This window comes from Mesoplodon bidens (assembly GCF_964165515.1).
Source record: "Mesoplodon bidens genome assembly, chromosome: 6".
Classification (NCBI taxonomy): domain Eukaryota; kingdom Metazoa; phylum Chordata; class Mammalia; order Artiodactyla; family Ziphiidae; genus Mesoplodon; species Mesoplodon bidens.
In genome coordinates, this window is record NC_138162.1 from 1,649,717 (window position 1) to 1,655,716 (window position 6,000).

Genomic DNA, 6,000 nt, shown 5'->3' on the forward strand with positions numbered 1-6,000 from the left:
CCGCGGTCACCGCTACAGTGCCCGTTTGTTTGCACACCTCGCGGGTCTGTTTCCGCATCTGAGCTGAGCGCCAGCTCGCGTGTTATCCCTCTCCGCTCGCCCCACCCGGGCAGACACGCGGGCTCCCACCTCCGGGCCCCGCTCGGCCAGCGGACGTGACCTCGGACTGGAGGACCAAGCCCGAACTCGAGGCTTGGAACCCGCAGTGAGGAGGTGGGCGGGGCAGACCTCTGGTGGGGACGACCTCGGGCTGCGGGCCTTCCGCAGGGGAAGGGGGACGCCCCATCTTTCGGGCCCCGTCTGTGGGGGTCACCTGGAAACCACAACTTATTTCCCACGATGGAGCCTGTTAACCAGGCGGGGCGTCTAGGCGCTTGTGGGTGTCACAGCCCAGGATGTGGGTTCCCGCAGAACCGGGCGGGGGGCGCCCAGCTCCGAGTCCGAGGACCGGCCCTGGGGTCTCGGGGCCTCGGAGGGGACCCGCCCACGAGGGGCGCGCCGCAGCCCGGCCGGGCCACTACCCCGCCCAAGCGGCTCGGGGGGCCGCCCGCGAGGAACCGAGCAGGAAAGGGCGCTGCGAAGCCGGTGGGCGCCGGGCGGGGGCGGGGGCGGGGCGGCGCCGCGCCCTCCGGGGACCCCGACCGAACTGCGGCGAACGGGAGGGGCGCCGCAGGCTCGGGGTGGGAGGCACCCTGGCGGGGACGCGGGACCCACTTGAGCCTTTTTCGTGGAGGGGGAGACGCGGGCTAGGGCTCGTCAACTTTTTCTTCAACAGTAATCTCTTTATCATAATAATTAGAACATTAAATTTTAACAGAATACTCATCCTGACATATACATTGTTGTTAATTTTTGAACCCGACGATTGTATACATTATCAAACGTCAATACCTGAATAATAAAAATAATAATTTCGACCAGTACATAAAAGGACTTCTTTCCTTTTATTTTTTATTTATTTAATTTATTTATTTTTGCGGTACGCGGGCCTCTCACTGTTGTGGCCTCTCCCTCTGCGGAGCACAGGCTTCGGACGCGCTGGCTCAGCGGCCATGGCTCACGGGCCCAGCCACTCCGCGGCATGTGGGATCTTCCCGGACCGGGGGGCACGAACCCGTGTTCCGCTGCATCGGCAGGCAGACTCTCAAGCACTGCGCCACCATGGAAGCCCCTAGGACTTCTTTCCTTTTAAATATAAAAGTTGCACAGGGGATGAAGGACCATAGGGAATCAGAGACACACCTCCCTCCCTGAGACCAGGGGACTCGCCGCTCCCCTTCCTGCGTTAACTCCCTCCTCCCCACCTGCTGGCAGGAGGGGGCGGACGTACCTTGGGGACTGGTCCCCCGACTGGGGCAGGAGCGGGCTGGGGGCCCCAACCCCGGGGGCTTGCCTGGTTGAGTAGCAAAACGATAAATCAGTGGGTTTTCAAAGGAATCAGTCTGGAGCGCTAAATCCCAGGGGCTGTAATGATCAATTCTTTAAGCCCATAATTGTTCAAATTACTCTGAGCAACATAAAACATTAATTTTAAGAAATTTAATAGAAAAAAGCTCTTTAAATCTGCAACGAGATAAATGACACCCAGCATGACGACCTTTTTCCATACCTTGGTGACATTGAATAATCTGAAAGTTATTTACATTTTCATTCTTCGTGGAAAGTGTTGACAAGCTTTTGGCCGTGGGCGAGGTGCACAGTGGCATGGAGGGGCCCCCTCCCCCCTAATTAATGGGGGAGCAGCGACTTCATAAGCAGAATTTTCATCAGTCTGCCTGGGTGACCTGCGGTGACGGCTTCCCCCGCCGCCCCCGGAGCTGATGCAACTTGGCTCATTTTTTACCATAAAAATATTCCCTCCTGACCAGCGGAGCCCCCCTCAGCATTCAAAAATAGATACGAGCCTAAGAAGCAAGCCAGCAAGCCGTCACGGGGCCATCACAGGGATGGATTCCAAGACAAACCTGGGAGAAAAGTACAGATTCTGCAGACCCCAGAGTCAGCGAAGCGTGTGTGTGTGTGTGTGTGTGTGTGTGTGTGTGTGTGTGTGTGAGTGCCCATGAGTGTCACAGCGGGTGTGGAGGCCATCCCTGGAGAAGTGGCCTCAAGCCCCCAGACACTCACACAGCCCTCAGACCCTCAGTTCCATGTGTTCCCAAGAGCCCGTCCAGGTAGTGGAATGTGACCTGTCACGGGTCCACCAGGCTGACATCTGCAGAGCTGGGGTGAGGCTAGGTCTGGGGAGCCTGAGAGACACAGGGTAGGGATGATCTGGGCTCCCCACTGAGTCCCACGTCTGTTGTTATGGACCTGGTAGAGCACAGGCTCGGGTCAATGGACTCAGGGACCCTCCCATCCGTGCTACTTACTCACTGCAGCTGTGTGACCATGGGTGAGCCGCTCAACCTCTCTGAGCCTGAAAAGGGCAGCAAGTGCAACCTCCTTTCCAGGCTTACTGGGAGGCTTACCAAGGCAAAGCCAGAAACAAGCATGAATGAAGTGCTCGGCAAACCTTTGGCAGCACCTAAGCCACCTTCCTCAGGTTCTGAGGGCAAATCCCATTGACCTGGAGGAGGCGGAACCTGCCAGACCCGCCGGACCTGCACATATTCACGACTCAGAACACAGAGCTACGTGCAGAACAGATGCACACGCCAGCGACACTCACACGCAGGCACGCTCACCCATGAGCACATTCACCCACTCTCTACACAGCTCACACTCACAACCCCCCACCCATGCTTTTTGCGGGCAATGACACGTGAACCATGGGAGGGGCCTCTAGCCTGTTGTCACAGAGGTCAAATACCCCCTCGGCCAGGTTAGATCAGACCTGCCCTGAGGCAGGGGCATGGACAGTGCCCCAGGACTTTCTCCCTAACTTGTAGGTCTGGTGGCTCTGAGGGAAACACGGCTTCCTTCCGTGCTGAGGTTCTGGGGCCCTTGTGTGCCCCGTGCTTCTGAATGGAGCATTTCCAGATCGAGGGGTGGGGAACCCAGACGGGGTCAGAGGTGGCTTACCTCCATCTGCCCTGCTCGGGCCAGTGTCTGCCCCACTGGTGGGCAGGAAGGGGGAGGGTGGGGAATGGCCGGAGGAGGTCCTTGTCCACGTGGACTGCATCCCGGAACATGAGGGCCGGGAGGGAAGCCCACGTCCATCCCCCCACACTTGTGGTCCACACTCAGCACCTCTGCAAGCCCTGTTTCCTCATCCATCAAAGGGGCTGATCTTGGTCATCGAGCATGCGAGGAGCCGATCACGGCACCACGGAAACAGGAATCAGAGCCCCGGGCACCGCTGGCAGGAATGTTCACAACGCAGCCACTGAGGAGAACAGTCTGTTGGTTCCAAAGCCGTAAACACAGAATCACCAAGTGATCCGGCCATTCCACTCTTAGACCAAACCCAAAGGAACTGAAAACAGGGACTCAGACAAACACCTGTACAAGTATGTTCACAGCAGCCAAAAGGTGGAAATGGCCCAAATGTCCATCAATACATAAATTAATTTTCAAATGTGGTCCATCCATACCACAGAGTGGGGCATGGACATGATACAACACGGGGGACACTTGGAAATGTCATGCTGGGTGAAGGAAAACAGACATAAAAGGTCACACATTGTATGTAATTCAGTTTCTATTAAATGTCCGGAACAGGTGGATCAACAGCAACGGAAAGTAGATTCGTGGCTGTGGGGTGGGCGGGGATAGGGAGTGACTTCTGATGGGTCCGGGGTTTCTATTTGGGGTGATGGCTGCACCTCGTAGGCTTTAGAATGGTTAATTTTATGTTATGTGAATATCACCTCAATTTTTTTAAAAGTCTTTATTGAATTTGTTACAATATTGCTTCTGATTTATGTTTTGGTTTTTCCCTGGGGTGGCACGTGGGATCTTAGCTCCCCGACCAGGGATTGAACCGCACCCCCTGCATTGGAATGCGAAGTCTTAACCACTGGAGGGCCAGGGAAGTCCCTCACCTCAATTTTATAAAGGGGGCACCACTCACCCCTCCCAGGCAGGCCTGGCTCACAGCCTGTCGGCAAACAGGAAATCACGTGATTAAGGAGAGCAAGCAGGACCAGTAAGAGCCCTCCCTCCTCACCCCCCATCCCCCCCCTCCCCGGCCTGCTGGGTCATGGAGTCAGCATCAGCGTCCCACCCCTCCAAATGCTTCCCCTCCCCAGAGTGGTCCCTGGAAGCCCCCCTCCCGGGAGACCCTCCCCTCCCCTCCCCTCCCCTCCCCTCCCCTCCCCCGCCAGGGTGGAGCACACAGAGGGTCCTCAGCGCTGCTGCTCCGGGACGGGGGATGGTGCATCTGTGGTGCGATCCATGGGCCCCACGTGCAAGGCAGGAGTCTGGCCGCAGGGGGACCCTCCCCAGCTGAGTTCAGCGGCCCAGGGTCACCAGCTTCCAGCAAGTGACAGGAATGGATGTTAAGGACCCCCTCCCCTTCCTGGAAAGGGCTTGTCTGGAGAGGAGGGGGGCTTGGGAGACCCCACTGGTTGGGGGAGGCCCTTGGCACAGGTGGAAAGTGCATTTCCAGCCCCCAGCCCCTGGGGCCTGGTGGTCATTTGGGGAGTGGCTGTGTCCTGGGCCCCTGGCCATTGTACCCAAGCTAGCCTGCCCTGACCACCAGCCTTGTTTGACTCCCAGAAAGGTCAGAAGTCGAGACTTGTGATGTTCCCGGGCGATATGGTGACGTGGTGACACACTCTCTTCACATGCTGCCCCCCGCCCCCGCCCCGTTTTCTTTCTTTGCTGGGGGAACAATGCTGGCTGCCGGCAGGGCAGGTGGCCCAGCGCTGGGGGCGGCTCCTGCAGCCTCTGCACTGGAGAGACTCGCCCTGGCCTCTCTGGGGGGCAGGGGAGGCCAGCCAGCCACCACCAGCTCTAAGCTGTGGGGACCGGTCCCCAGGTGATGGCAGGTGGGTGAAGAGAGAGATGGGTGCTCGGCCCTTGGAAGGGGGCAGCCACCAGCCTGCGTCGGGTGCCTGGCGTCCCAGCTGGGGTGTGGGGGGAGCATCCCCCACTATCTCCTCCAGCGATGGCCGCAGGAGCCCGGCTCATCCTGGGGCCACGAGGCTCTTACACCTTCCAGACAATTCCTTTTTGGCTGGTCAGGCAGAAGCCTCTCAGTAGTTTGCACTCAAGACCTTAAACTGGACTTTCCTTGGGGAGGGGGTGCGGCTCCCTCTCTCCCTGACAAAGGCTTTGTTAGGAGCTCCGGCTAATCTTTAGAATGACAAGGTTTAAAATTTAATTAGCAAGTTCCTCTTATGCAAACTCTCCTCATTAAACTAAGTGTCCTATTAGTTAAAATGAAGCCGGGTGGGGGGTGGGATTTGGATACAGGCTGGCTGGCCGGGCAGAGACGGAGACGGATGACGAGGCAGGAAACTTTACGGGCGGCCTTGGCGGCTCCACGTTGGGTCATAACTTAGGTGGGTGGAATTCTCTCCTAGTCCTTCAGGTGACATCAGGCGTCAGAAGCCGGAGGCAGGAGCAGGCTGGCTGGTGGGGAGGCTGTCAGGGAGGTAAAATATGGGGGCGTGGGATGCGGTGCAGCCTGGAGAGATGATGTCACCAGTGGGGACCACTGAGCCCGGGGCCCTACCAGGTATTTGAAAAACGGGTGGGTGGCTGCTGGTGGGAGCTGCTGGGGCCCTCCTGGGGTCTCCTGGGGGTCCCTGCTCTCCTGTCCCATGTCCCAGGTCCGGGGCTGCCTGCTCACAACCACCAGAAGGCAGAGGCCACAGTCAGTGTTTATAAACTAATGCAAATGGATTATGTTTTGCTTATGAAAGTAATATACGCTCATCGTGCAAACTTTGAAAAACAGAAAAACACACCTCACCCCACCTGCAAAGGCACTGAATTCCTCTAACCAAAGATACCATTTTGATGTTGCTCCTTCCAGACTCTGTTCGCTATGGCGTATATGTCTTGGGTGGGTTGCATCTGTACACAACTGCTTTGTGACCTGCTTCTTCTCTT